The 15,482-nt window shown below is 42.0% G+C and overlaps 1 protein-coding gene across 1 annotated transcript in view; it reads left to right on the top strand.

Moving 5' to 3' along the window:
* LOC139382679 (cell adhesion molecule DSCAM-like) overlaps positions 1 to 15,482 on the top strand; it is a 123,124-nt gene that overhangs the window by 29,501 nt on the left and 78,141 nt on the right. The window lies entirely within an intron of this gene.

The raw sequence follows: 15,482 nt of genomic DNA on the forward strand, positions 1-15,482 counted from the left end.
GCATCATACCCAAGAAGGCTTGAGGCTGTAATTGCTGCCAAAAGTCCTTCAACAAAGTACTGAGTAATGGGTCTGAAAACTTATGTAAATGTGATATTTCCTTTTTGTATTTCTATAAATGTGCAAACATTTGTCATTCTGGGGTATTGTGTGTATGACCCCAACCATGGCGGGAGGGATATAATTGTTTGTGTATTTTCACATTGTACGATGTGAGTATTTTCTCATTGTATGAGGTGCACAGTAAGTAGTCAGAGTATTACTGCAGTATTACGGTTGTATAGCAATTTTCTATTGAGGCGGCCAAGCACCAGATTTCCTGCTGATTCATTACCGCAGTATTACTTCAGTATTATAGCAATTTTCCATTGAGGAGGTCGAGCACCAGATTTCCTGCTGATATGGTGCCTGCCTGCCACCCAGCCTATCAGAGCTATAGAAAACAACAACTGTTGATCACCGTTATAGCTCTGAGCAGGCATTCTTAATCACAGTTTACTGTTAAGTAAAAGCAATATGGCAGCCATTAGGCCGCTTAGGATGAAAATAATTAGGTGGCGATCTGTGGAGCGATAGGTACTAAGCATGGTTTAATCTTTAATAAGCAGTGATGGGTTTATGGTATGTTGCAGTTTGGCATCAGTCGTCGGAACAGGAACGGGCCTTTCCAGTGCATTACACTGCTGTACAGGTGGACTGGACCTGGGCCAGCCTACACCATGGCAGCAGGCCAAGAAACAGATTAGTAATAAGCGCGGCGTGAAATAATTAAGGGCGGAACAACCAATTAATTTCTGTTTATAAACCACTCCTAGATTTGGGGTTGTGTTTACCCATAGTGCAGTGGGGCAGGCGTCCCCTGGTCGGGGTGTGTTGGTGGCGAGTTTTGTGGCGGGCACTTCCTATATGGTTTGGAGAACACTGGATAAACACAAAGAAGAGAGGCCAATTGATGTTCAATCAATCTCCTAGAATGCAACAGTCTCTGATCACATCTTAAAAGCCTTGAAGAAAAGCACTTAAAGACAAAGCACCCACTGACTGACCAAAGAGATTTTATTCTCTCTCCTTCATCCTTCCAATCTGAGATGAATGCATCTTCCTCTCAGGGTGGTCAATCTAGAAAATACAGTATATCGCATTTAGTCCTTTTAAACTTTCACACTAAATCTGTGAGCCATTCTGCCCATACTGGGGACCTTAGCGCTGATTGGAAACGCTCAAGACATTAAAGACACTGAAGTAAACTAATCAAGTGGAGTGTCAATGCATCTTGTGCAACAAAGACCTCATCTCAGACAACAAATGGCATTGCAGTTTGGGTGTTGTTGGTGGATATCTATATCTTTTTACAATTGCATTCACTCAAAGCTGAGCTTGAATCATGCATTTTTAGAATATTAGATACAAATCAGTTATTAGTGTTACTATACAGTGTGTCTACAGTGTAGCAGTGCTCCTCGTCCACTGCTGCCTGCCAGTATTATTATTTTAAGGTGACCCTCCATCGCTGTCTTGATGGATGAAACATCAGCCTTCATTTTCCCCTTTTCTACTGCCCAATATGGCAAACTCCTTCTTGTCCTTTCCCCCTCTCCCTTCCTCCGTAACACTAACCATAGGAACATGGACAAAGTTCCCCAGTGGCATCTATCTATCTATCTATCTATCTATCTATCTATCTATCTATCTATCTATCTATCTATCTATCTATCTATCTATCTATCTATCTATCTATCTATCTACCTACCCACCCACCCACCCACCCACCCACCCACCCACCCACCCACCCACCCACCCACCCATCCATTCATCCATTCATCCAGCCATTCATCCAGCCAGGACGGACAGACGGTTCTTCATCAGAAGGAATGGTGATAGCATGGTGATATGGTTTAGGGATTGGGCATTTTGAGTGCTTCTGGTGGCAGCAGGGTGGAGGTGTGGCTCTCTCCTGGCTGTCACAAAGATGCTTATGGTCTAGAAAAGGGGTGGCCAACTCTCCTGTATAGCTAACTGGATGTGCAGGCTTTTGTTCCAGCCCTGCACTAATGTAACAAACCTGATTCAGCTTACCTGAAAAAACAAAAGTGAAGCTGGTAAAGTAGGGATGCGATTGATTTTGTGATGCACAGACGTCTGCCTTGGGGTTGGTAGGTGCACCCTTGACATTTTCCATTTTGTGCAAACCATAGTGAAAGGGGAAGCTATTATCTGTCCCTGTCTTCCTTTGGTATTATGGAGTCTTTCATAGTGTTGTTGACTGTGACGTCACAAGGTGGCGGCCGTGGAGACTGACCTTTTGACAGACGCAGCCTGCAATCTTCACATCCGCGTAGGTGTTCAGCCAGCCAATCAGAGCAGCTCCTGCTGCTGCACAGTCTTATCACCTGCCTACAGCTGCTGCTGCCCCTCTGATGGAGCAAGAAGGAGGAGGGAGGGGGGGGGGGGGAGCAAGGGAGAGAAGGAGAGAAGGAGAGATGTTACTGCGGTTGAGAATGAGGATGATTTCCTCTGCCTGTACCAGCACATATCCATGTATTTTAAAGCACTGCATTCAAATTGAATTTTCATGGTACATTGCTTGTGTGATATAACTAGTGTGCTTAAACATATTGGAGGCGCTGGTTTTTTTAATACTGTTTGAGAAATGTTCAGTGCCTCAATCATTGTAGTTAAGTATGTCGGTAGAAAAATAGTTAAATTGGGTTTTAGAGCAAAAGCATGCTTTGTAGCCTTAGTAGAAATAATATATAGAAAAAAAGCTCAATCTGAATTGATTTTCCTGGTACTTTCTGCTGTACTTGAGTTACCATGGAAACCTGGTCATGTTCCCCTGGCCTCCTAGGGCAAGTATAATTGTTGTCTGTTTCTCAAAGCCAAATTCTCCAGCTCTCTCAAATGGTTCATCTACCGATGAAATAAAAAACATTCTCAAGGATATATATTTATATTCCTCCTGCTACAGTTGTAGCTTTATGAGCCTGCCTACTTAGCATCTAGCAGTCTCTAACCACAAGCGTACAAAGATTGTGTACTATGTGTACCATTGCTAGCAATAAAGTAATGCCTTCGCTTCTCCCATTTTCTATTTGAATATACATTTTTGCCTACTGCAAAGGACTGTTGCATTTATAATGTAAGTAGCTGCTTGTAGGGATGTACAGAAACTGCCATTACCAAGCCTCTCCCATACTGTCTTTACCTCACGCAGGCTTTATATTTCCTACCCAAATGAGAGGGGAGAGAGAGCTCTCGTTTTCCTACAGGAATAATTTGCTGAAATTGGGGCTGCGTCGCTGGCCTGTGAGTATGCTCCCTCAGCAAAAAGGCCTGGGAGGCTTCTAAACTTTTCGACTTTGTATCAAAGGGCACTCTGGGGTCACCTGTTTCCTCAATATTTCAAGTCAGATATTGTCCTGTCACTGTGTTGGACATATCCCAACTTTCTCTTACAGATCAATATTAATTAATAGTCCTAACTAGAGGGATATTGACTGACGCATCCATGTAGGTTATGGTACAGTGATCATATGTTACTCCCCTAGCCATTTGCTGTTTTGATAAAGACATTGTGTACTGTAGAAAAGCATGGGTCTAGTCTTAGCTGGACACCTGGTGTTTACCTGTAGAAAAGCATGGGTCTAGTCTTAGCTGGACACCTGGTGTTTACCTGTAGAAAAGCATGGGTCTAGTCTTAACTGGACACCTGGTGTTTACCTGTAGAAAAGCATGGGTCTAGTCTTAGCTGGACACCTGGTGTTTACCTGTAGAAACAAATGGGTATAGTCTTAGCTGGACACCTGGTGTTTACCTGTAGAAAAGCATGGGTCTAGTCTTAGCTGGACACCTGGTGTTTACCTGTAGAAAAGCATGGGTCTAGTCTTAACTGGACACCTGGTGTTTACCTGTAGAAAAGCATGGGTCTAGTCTTAGCTGGACACCTGGTGTTTACCTGTAGAAAAGCATGGGTCTAGTCTTAACTGGACATCTGGTGTTTCACTGCACACCATCAATCAAAGTCTCCATGGCCAAAATCATATTTTGACAAATGCACCTTTAAAGATTGAGAAAAAGACTTGCCTAATATTCTTTGATTACTCATGTTTTTTTTTTATTGTTGGGGGCAGGCCTTTTGATTATTATTTGTAAAAAAAAAAGAAGACAAATAATTATATAAAAAGCCTGTTATTATTATTAAATGTATTTAATTTGTCAATAAGCAATTCAGCACATTTTATGTACAAATATAAACTCAGCAAAAAAATAAATGTCCTCTCACTGTCAACTGCGTTTATTTTCAGCAAACTTAACATGTTGAAATATTTGTATGAAAACAAGATTCAACAACTGAGACATAAACTGAACATGTTCCACAGACAAATGGAATACTTTATCCCTGAACAAAGTGGGGGTCACTATCAAAAGTAACAGTCAGTATCTGGTGTGGCCACCAGCTGCATTAAGTACTGCAGTGCATCTTCTCCTCATGGACTGCACCAGATTTGCCAGTTCTTGCTGTGAGATGTTACCCCACTCTTCCACCAAGGCACCTGCAAGTTCCCGGACATTTCTGGGCGGAATGGCCTTAGCCCTCACCCTTCGATCCAACAGGTCAAAGACCTGCTCATTGGGATTGAGATCCGGGCTCTTCACTGGCCATGGCAGAACACTGACATTCTTGTCTTGCAGGAAATCACGCACAGAACAAGCAGTATGGCTGGTGGCATTGTCATGCTGGAGGGTCATATCAGGATGAGCCTGCAGGAAGGGTACCACATGAGGGAGGAGGATGTCTTCCCTGTAACGTGCAGCATTGAGATTGCCTGCAATGACGACAAGCTCAGTCCGATGATGCTGTGACACATCGCCCCAGACCATGACGGACTCTCCACCTCCAAATCGATCCCGCTCCAGAGTACAGGCCTCGTGTAACGCTCATTCCTTCGACGATAAACGCAAATCTGACCATCACCCCTGGTGAGACAAAAGCGTGACTCGTCAGTGGAGAGCACTTTTTGCCAGTCCTGTCTGGTCCAGCGACGGTGGGTTTGTGCCCATAGACAACATTGTTGCCGGCGATGTCTGGTGTGGACCTGTTTTTTAACAGTCCTACAAGCCCTCATTCCAGCCTCTCTCAGCCTTTCGCGGACAGTCTGAGCACTGATGGAGAGATTGTGCGTTCCTGGTGTAACTCGGGCATTTGTTGTTGTTACACGTGGTCTGCCACTGCGAGGACGATCAGCTGCCCGTAATGTCTCAATGTAGCGCTGTATTAGGCGTCTCACTGTACGGACATTGAAATGTATTGCCCTGGCCACATCTGCAGTCCTCATGCCTCCTTGCAGCATGCCTAAGGCACGTTCACGCAGATGAGCAGGGACCCTGGGCATCTTTCTTTTGGTGTTTTTCAGAGTCAGTAGAAAGGCATCTTTTGTGTCCTAAGTTTTCATAACTGAGACCTTAATTGCCTACCGTCTGTAAGCTGTTAGTGTCTTAACAACCGTTCCACAGGTTCATGTTCATTCATTGTTTATGGTTCATTGAACAAGCATGGGAAACAGTGTTTAAACCCTTTACAATGAAGATCTGTGGAGTTACTTGGATTTTTACTAATTATCTTTGAAAGACAGGCTCCTGAAAAAGGGACTTTTCTTTTTTTTCTGAGTTTATGTACACTGAGTGTAGGAACACCTTCCTAATATTGAGCTGCACCCCCTTTTTCCCCCAGAGCAGCCTCAATTATTCGGGAAATGGACTCTACAAGGTGTTGAAAGCGTTCCACAGGGATGCTGGCCCATGTTGACCCCAATGCTTCCTACAGTTGTGTCAAGTTGGCTGGATGTCCTTTGGGTGGTGGACCATTCTTGCTAAACATGGGAAACTGTTGAGCGTGAAAAACCAAGCAGCGTTGCAGTTCTTGACACACAAACCGGTGCGCCTGGCACCTACTACCATACCCCGTTCAAAGGCACTTAAATCTTTTGTCTTGCCCATTCACCCCCTGAATGGCATACATACACAATCCATCTCTCAATTGTCTCAAATGTTAAAATTCCTTCTTTAACCTGTCTCCTCCCCTTCATCTATACTGATTGACATCAATAAGGGATCATAGCTTTCACCTAGTCAATCTGTCATGGAAATAGTTCCTAATGTTTTGCACGCTCAGTATGTGTTTACCATTTTCTTCTCTTCCCCCTCTCCCTGACTCTATTCCTGTCACCTCTTTCTCTCTCTCCCAACTTCCCTCTGAAATTCACTATTAGAACAAGTAAAAGTGATCCTTTGAAACAAGTATTGTGAATGTCTGGCGTACAGATATAGGCTGCATAACTAGCAGTTCTTCTGAAGTGGGAGAAATCTATTTGCTTGTGGAAGCTGCTTGCATAATCCTTTAGTTACACTTGCCAGCTGTGAGCAAAGATATGGCACTTTGGGATTTTGCATGAATATCATTGGGAGGACAAATAAATGAAAGTGATAAGCATGCGTGCGCAGAGTCCTTTGCATAAACCAGGCTAACCCATAATCTAAGTTCTTTAAAATGACATTGAAATATAAGTGAAAGGAAACATTAATGAGCACATGCTGTTTTAAGACAATTATAGGAAAGTTGGTGACAAGGCTGAAAATAAACCAAACATTTCAGATATATAAAATAAAACACATTAAAGCTTTCTTTAAATCAAGATTTTGAGCAGCAGTTTTTGAGCAATCAATTTCTATTTAAATTGTGTTATGAATGACACATATGGTCTCGTGTTTTTATTTTATTTTAAGTGACCCCCTTCGGACGGTTTTACAACAACACATGGATTTGTATATGTGTCTGTATGACCTGTCATTCAATACATCTGTCGGTTTCTCCCCTTTTCTCCTGTGTTTGTTTGCTCAGACTCTTATGCCCTGGCGCCTGTATTCCAAGCCCAGTGTGTGCTCTGTGTGCTTGGGTGTAAGGGACAGATGCTGAAAGCCAGTCCAATATGTAAGCATGCTACATATTCCACATACCAAGACCAGTCATAACAGATGGCTGCAATAAAATTAACCATAGAATATAGTGAGAAATCAAATGTACCCCTTATTTATTTATTTTTACTTTTTGGGGGGACTTCCACATGCACGTCCCGTCTTTACAACATGGCTGTCATCCCTGTCTTTGGCCTGTTTCTGTCTGTCAGGCACAAATAACATTAACATTGCATTACCAGTGTGATACAATAGTAATGTATATATAAAAAAGGGGAATTTCAGCATCCTGGAGGGTTGAAATATTTATGCCAGTGTGAGGTAAATGGCTCCAAATCTGAAAGAAGGATGAAAAAAGGAAAAGAGATGAAGGAGACAAGAAGAAATTGCTTGTAAAGCTGTGCTCTTAACGTCTGGGGTGCATAATCAATGAAGTGAAGTGTGTGTTGTACCCCAAGCATTGAAACTGCTTCACACAAGCCCATCCTATTTTTACAGGGAAGACTGGTCTGTTGCTATGCTCTTTGAGAAGGTCTCCTGCAGTTTGGAAGAAAAAAAAAGAGAAGAACATTCGCCGTTGACATCACACCTCGTAGTGGACAGACACCAAGGGAGAGAGCGGTCTAAATTAGAGGCTCTGTGCTGGCTGGAGGTTTTGTTGATAATTGATGATTTGTTCCATTATGCACTCTGGAAATGACAGAGTTGACACCTGCACAAACAGACTACTGGATTGATTCATTTATATTGTAGCAAAGGTGTTCATGCATAGAAGAGAGCAGAAAAAGCAGACATAGCACTATACTGTATTTAAGCAATAGTGTGCCAAGCTTTTAGCGTCATACCCAAGAAGACTCAATGCTGTAACCGCTGCCAAAGGTGCTTCAACAAAGTACTGACTAAAAGGTCTGAAAACTTATGTAAATGTGATATTTCAGCTTTTTTATTTGTAATAAATTTGCAAAACTGTATAAAAGCCTGTTTTTGCTTTGTCATTATGGGGTTATGTGTGTTGATTGATTAGGGGGAAGAAACTATTTAATCCATTTTTTAACAAGGCTGTAACGTAACAAAATGTGGAAAAAGCCAAGGGGTCTGAATACTTTCCGAATGCCCTGTAATCTAGGTATTTAAAACATAATAATTTGTTGTTGTTGTGTTTATTCTTAATACAGGATAGTGACCTATTAACAGTGTATATTATATTTGACACTTGTTTACTGTATCAATCAAAATAGTTTGTCAGGATACAATATGCATTTTAGAGGGCCAGTTCCAGATGTTGTGCATTACTCCTTGGATTTGAGGCATCATCTTGGATTAGCCAATCCACGGTTGGGTTCTTGAGGTGCAGTAGGAGTGATGAGAATGATTGATGTGTTGCTCTGTTGGATTACTTGATCCCAGTTTAAACCCCAAACCAGGATGACTTTATGGGAATCAGGGGCGCTGCTTTGGTTGTTCTACCCGAGTTCCATTGTGGCAATGTCATAGAGTGTAGTTGGACTGCGCACATAATGTAATTAGTATCCATGCAGTGAAAGATGTACAGTAAACATTGGAATCAAGAAGGTTAAACCACTTAAGGATCTGCCCCTTTTTTTTAAATTTTAGCCTAAAATGACATACCCAAATCTAACTGCCTGTAGTTTAGGCCCTGAAGCAAAGATATGCATATTCTTGTTACCATTTGAAAGGAAACACTTTGAAGTTTGTGGAAATGTGAAAGGAATGCAGGAGAATATAACACAGTAGATCTGGTAAAAGATAATACCAAATAAATCAAACCGCTCGTTTGTATTTTTTTGTACCATCATCTTTGAAATGCAAGAAAGGCCACAATGTGTTATTCCAGCCCAGGTGCAATTTAGATTTTGGCCACTAGATGACAGCATTGTATGTGCAAAGTTTTAGACTGATCCAATGAACCATTGCATATCTGTTCAAAATGTTGTATCAAGACTGCCCAAATGTGCCTAATTTGTTTATTAATAACTTTTCATGTTCAAAATTGTGCACTCTCCTCAAACAATAGCATTGTATTATTTCACTGTAACAGCTAGTGTAAATTGGACACTGCAGTTAGATTGACAGGAATTTAAGCTTTCTGCCAATATCAGATATGTCTGTGTCCTGGGAAATGTTCTTGTTACTTACAGCCTCATGCTAATCGCATTAGGCTACGTTAGCTCAACCATCCTGTGGAAGGGACACCAATCCCGAAGAAGTTAAATCAAAGTGAACAGAAGTCTGTTGCTAGGATGAATAGTTCTCAATATCCCAACTGTTCAATGCTATACTGTGTAACACAAAAGGCTTGATATGTATATGCATTCATGGCCTATTTACTGTAGGTGCCTGTTGTGTACAACTGTGCATGAATGCTGGTGTGGATGTACACTACCGTTCAAAAGTTTGGGGTCACTTAGAAATGTCCTTGTTTTTTAGTCTAAAGGCCAGTTTTATTGCTTATTTAATCAGAACTACAGTTTTCAGCTGTGCTAACATAATTGCAAATGTTTTTTCTAATGCTCAATTAGCCTTTTAAAATTATAAACTTGGATTAGCTAACACAATGTGCCATTGGAACACAGGAGTGATGGTTGCTGATATTGGGCCTCTGTTCACCTATGTAGATATTCCATAAAAAAATCTGCAGTTTCCAGCTACAATAATCATTTACAACGTTAACAACATCTGCACTGTATTTCTGATCAAATTGATGTTATTTTAATGGTCAAAAATGTGATTTTCTTTCAAAACAAGGACATTTCTAAGTGACCCCAAACTTCTGAATATTGAATATTTGTGTGCATGAGAAGTTGGAAGGTAAGAATGTGTGTGCATATGAGAGAAATGAAGGGAGAAAGAGGGAGTTAAACAGTGTGTGTGTACGAGGCAGGTGATCAGGCTCCCAGTACAGACAGCTCCAGCTAGCTGCTGGTAATAATGGTTATTTTCTCATCTAATTTGCTCAGAATTTGTGTTCGGGCCTCTTGCAGATGGTTTGTGGAAGGTTACCACTTTTAATTGGGGAGGCAGGGCGAGGCTGTTGTGGTGTTGCTGTAGTGTAGTGGAAGCCTGGGAACAGAACAGCCATGTCTGCTGCTCTGCTCTGGGGCCAGACAGGGAGGCAGGGAGCAGGCAGCTAACCAGGACAGCCAGTCTCTTATCAGCAGAGCTGTGAGGGCCACTGTCAGAATACAAATAGCGTCTAGCGAGGAGGACTATGGATTAGGCTGTTCTATTACACAGTGTTTGTCATGCTGCTTCAGAGGGAGGGGAGGGATGTGGTGTGTCTGTCTGTGTGGAGGGAAGGAAGGCATCAAGCTGCATGTGTTTGACATGCATGGCGGCCCACACCTACACATACGGGGTTGCAGGTAGCCAAACAGATAGAGCATTGGACCAGTAACTGAAAGGTTGCTGGTTTGAATACCTGAGCCAACAAGGTGAAAAACTGTCAATGTGCCCTTGAGCAAGACACTCAACCCTAATTTGCTCCAAGGGCGCTGTACTACTATGTCTGACCTTGTGACTATATATGGTGCATTCAGAAAGTATTCAGACCCCATGACTCTTTCCCCATTTTGGAACGTTACAGCCTTATTCTGAAACGGATTCAGTTGCTTATTTTCCTCATCAATCCCAACACAATACCCCATATTGACACAGCACAAACAGGTTTTTAGACATTTTTGCAAAGATAATACAAAAATAATTGTACACATTTTAGAGTAAGGCTGTAACGTAATAAAATGTGGAAAAAGTCAAGGGGTCTGAATACTTTAGGAATGCACTGTATATATACACTACAAAAGTATGTGGACACCTGCTCGTCGAACATCTCATTCCAATATCAAGGGCGTTAATATGGAGTTTGTCCCCCCGTTGCTGCTATAACAGCCTCCACTCTTCTGTGAAGGCTTTCCACTAGATGTTGGAACATTGCTATGGGGACTTAATGCCACAAGAGCATTAATTAGGTCCTGCACTGATGTTTGGCGATTAGGCCTGGCTTGCAATCGGCGTTCCAAGGGTTTGCAAAGCTGTCATCAAAACAAAGGGTGGCTACTTGAAAACATTCTCAAATATAAAATATATTTAGATTTGTTTAACACTTTTTTGGTTACTACATGATTCCATATGTGTTTTTTCATAGTTTTGATGTCTTCACGATTATTCTACAATGTAGAAGATAGTAAAAATAAAGAAAAACCCTTGGATGAGTAGGTGTGTCCAAACTTTTGACTGGTACTATATATATTATATATTTTTTGGGAGGATCAGCTGTACTGTATGATGGATGATGATGTGATATCAGTAATGTAAGATGTTATTATAAATGACAGTGTATGATTTTCATATCATGATAACCCTGCAGGATTTATTTCCTAGCCATTTGCATCAGTAGGTTTTTGTCTGTCAGCCATTTGTCTTTTTATGGTAGCAAAGAAAATGATCTGAAAATGAAATATGACATGTCATTTTGGGATGTTGCTGCGTATTTCACAAAGGGTCTCTTGATAGTAGTTTGCAGTGGTGTGTGTGTGTTTTTGTGTGTGTCACTCTCCCTACATGTATTTCTAGTTGCGTTTGTCACTCTTTTCCTGGGGAGGGTGTGTGTCATGTCTGATTATAGTTAACCCCTGTGAAGCGGCTGGTGCATCACTCCCTTCTGTCCCCCATCCCTCCATCTCTCCCACCCTACCTCACTCCTACTGGTTTTCAGACAGGCAGCACAGGAGAATATTCCCCCTCAAGGTCTCCCACCCTGGCTCTCCCGCGGGTGGCGTCTCCTTGGAAACCGAGTCAGGGTTGACCGTGGAGCACAGATGGATCGCTGCCCTTTATCAGGTTACACCATTGGCCAATTCAAAAATAACCAGCCTGCCTCTGTGATGCTACGACAAACCCCTCTTCCCTTGTCCTACCCACCTGACACGTGTAGACATTGGGTTGAGCCAGGCTGAACCAGGCAGGTGCTCAGGCTGTGTGGTGCTGAGGATGTGTGTGTGGCTCAGTGATGGAGGAGGATATCTCCTAGTGAATAAGATGGAGTGAAGAGCAAGTCTACTCCAATATATTCTTCCCTTCCTGTGACCTTGGGAGAGAATCAAAATGGAGACCACCATTTTCTCACTCTGTATAAACTGTCTGCTAGATGTAACGGCTACCTTGATAATATCTTACCACTTTAGTACACAATGTACGTGTAACAAGGTAGGTGGTATTCACAGGACACAACCTTCTGTACAGTGCATTGGGAATGTATTCAGAACCTTTGACTTTTTCCACATTTAGTTATATTACAGCCCTATTATAAAATTGATTAGATCTTTTTTTCCCCTCATCAATCTTCACACAATCCCCCATAATGACAAAGCAAAAACTGATTTTTAGAAATGTCTGCAAATGTATTAAAAATATAAAACTTAAATATCACATTTACATCAGTATTCAGACACTTTACTTTGTTGAAGCACCTTTGGCAGTGATTACAGCCTCAAGTCTTTTTGGCTATGATGGTACAAGATTGGTACACCTGTATTTGGGGAGTTTCTCCCATTCTTCTCTGCAGATCCTCTCAAGCTCTGTCAGGTTGGATGGGGAGTGTCGCTGCACAACTATTTTCACGTCTCTCCAGAGATGTTCGATCGGGTTCAAGTACAGGCTCTGTCTGGGCTACTCAACGACATTCAGAGACTTGTCTTGAAACCACTCCTGCGTTGTCTTGGCTGTGCGCTTAGGGTCGTTGTCCTGTTGGAAGGTGAACCTTCGCCTTAGTCTGAGGTCCTGAGCGCTCTGTAGCAGGTTTTCATCAAAGATCTCTCTGTACTTTGCTTCGTTCTTCTTTCCCTCGATTCTGACTAGACTCTCAGTCCCTGCCGCTGAAAAACATCCCCACAGCATGATTCTGCCACCCCCATGCCTCACTGTAGGGATGGTGCCAGGTTTCCTTCAGACGTGACACTTAGCATTCAAGCCAAAGAGTTCAATCTTGGTTGCATCAGAGCAGAGAATCTTGTTTCTCATGGTCAGAGTACTTTAGGTGTCTTTTGGCAAACTCTGGCCAGTCTACCATAATGGCCTGATTGGTGGATTGCTGCAGAGATGGTTGTCATTCTGGAAGTTTCTCCCATCTCCACAGAGGAACTATAGAGGTCTGTCAGAGTGACCATCGGGTTCTTGGTCACCTCCCTGACCAAGGCCCTTCTCCCTCGATTGTTCAGTTAGGCTGGGCGGCCAGCTCTAGCAAGAGCCTTGGTGGTTCCAAACTTCTTCCATTTAAGAATGATGGAGGCCACTGGGATCTTGGTGACCTTCAATGCTGCAGAACATTTTTGGTTCCCTTCCCCAGATCTGTGCCTCAACACAATCCTGTCTTGGAACTGACTATTCCTTCGACCTCATGGCTGGTTTTTGCTCTGATATGCACTGTCAACTGTGGGACCTTATATAGACAGGTGTGTGCCTTTCTAAATCATGTCCAATCAATTGAATTTACCACAGACAAGTTGTAGAAACATCTCAAGGATGATCAATGGAAACAGGATGCAACTGAGCTCAATTTTGAGTCTCATAGCAAATACGTATGTAAATAAGGTATTTCTGTTTATTATTTTTAATATATTTGCTAAAAATTAAAATAAAATGTAATTATGGGGTATTGCGTATAGATTTCTGAGGATTTTTTAAAATGTAATACATTTTAGAATAATGCTGTAACGTGACAAAATGTGGAAAAATTCAAGGGGTCTGAATACTTTCCGAAGGCACTGTACGTACACACAGTACATACTGTTTACATGTTCACAACTGCCTCGTTTCAAATAACTGGTGCCTGAGAGAGAGAATAGATATGTCCTACAAACATGTTGTTTTAAAGTAGACCTTAGAAGACTCCCAGAGATCATTATGCAGTTTTTGTCTGTCTGACACATAATGTTTTTGTTACTTTGTGTGACTTGACATACTGTCCATCATTAAAGGCAAACTGAAAGTGAGGATGAGGCCCTTTTCCTTTTCCTTTGTATTGTCTGTTAACCCAAACGGAACTTTTCTGCATTTCATCCCTACTTCTCCATTAGTATGGTGAGACACCGACTCGGTGGGCCTCACCTCACCCTGACCTCAGTCCTAGGGACCACCACAGCTAGTCAGTTAGAGATTGATGTCTTGGCCTTCAGTCACAGTCAGGCCGTCAGTCAGGCGGACACACACAGTGACAGGCCTCTACAGTAATTACCCCTGTCAGGCCTCCTCCACACAGAATGTACTGCCATGTGGTAATCCTGGGAGCATATGGAGACGAGAGGAATTAGCGCTCCACAAGAAAATAAAGAAATGAAAGCGTCCATTAAGGGAACATTAAGGCCTAATTGTCTGACCCGTGTGTGGTGAGTCTTGAAACGGATTCAGCTTTTTACTACCAACGTCTGTTAGCACTCATCTCTAAATCATCTAATAACAACAACAACATCAATAACAACTCAGTTGTTGGTAGAATTAGAGCTGCTATCCCCTTTATAGCTGTAGTATTCTCAATACCCCAGTGTACCTAAGATGGAAGCCAAGCCATTTGATTGCGGAGGGAAAAAGTCCTCCATACTGTCAGCATCACATCTTAGGTTTGGATAGGCCTACCCCCAGAGAGAATTTGTAAATCGATCAACCAGCCACAGAGCCTGTACTTACAACAATTTTCGTTCCCTGTCGATCCAGTTCTTTCTCCTTTTTTTGGCACCAGGGTATCTTTTCCAGGCGGATTTGCATCAATAAACCTGGGTAAGCAAAGATTTGAATGCCTAATTGGGCTGTAATGAGCTGTCGCATTACGCAGAGTGCTGAGGTTCAAGCTTATTAGTTGCTTGGTTGCCCATAACATTTTCCTTCTTCCTTCAGTTCTCCAATGTTACAAAATTGTCAATGTCAATGAGATTTTTCTCCGTCCCGCCTCTTCATTTTTTTTTATTTTTATTAGTGCTCTAAAAATAGACTTCTATTATCTACAAGGCCTGGGCCCTCTACTCGATTGTGTCAGCAATCAGTATGGTGGACACATGACTCAGATATCACAATAGATTACACGCTAACACTAGCTAGTTTTAGCTAATGCTAGCCCTACAAAGCTGTCCCCTGGTTAACATTAGGGTACGTGCTAGGCAAATTTAGATTGGAGGGAAAGGGTTTTATCTGTGAATAATCACCCATCTCCATATATATTTTTGGTCTTTATACTAAAGTATTATGGTTTGAAGCTGTGAGATTATGCATAAAGCCTGTGTCACTGTCTGGTACTTCAATAGTAGCCTAGCCTAATACTAGCACACAGTGTATTATGCCTGAAGCATCATAATATATTAGTTAACCTGAGGGAAGTATGGAGAAGTCGGGTGGAAGCTGTCCAATTTTCCCTTTTCTTTAATTTAAAAGCCTCTTAATTTGAATGTGCTGCAATTTCGAGGGACTAGGATGAATCATATCCAATTACTATACCAAACAGTGAG

The sequence above is a fragment of the Oncorhynchus clarkii genome, chromosome 24, assembly GCF_045791955.1.
Source record: "Oncorhynchus clarkii lewisi isolate Uvic-CL-2024 chromosome 24, UVic_Ocla_1.0, whole genome shotgun sequence".
Lineage (NCBI taxonomy): Eukaryota > Metazoa > Chordata > Actinopteri > Salmoniformes > Salmonidae > Oncorhynchus > Oncorhynchus clarkii.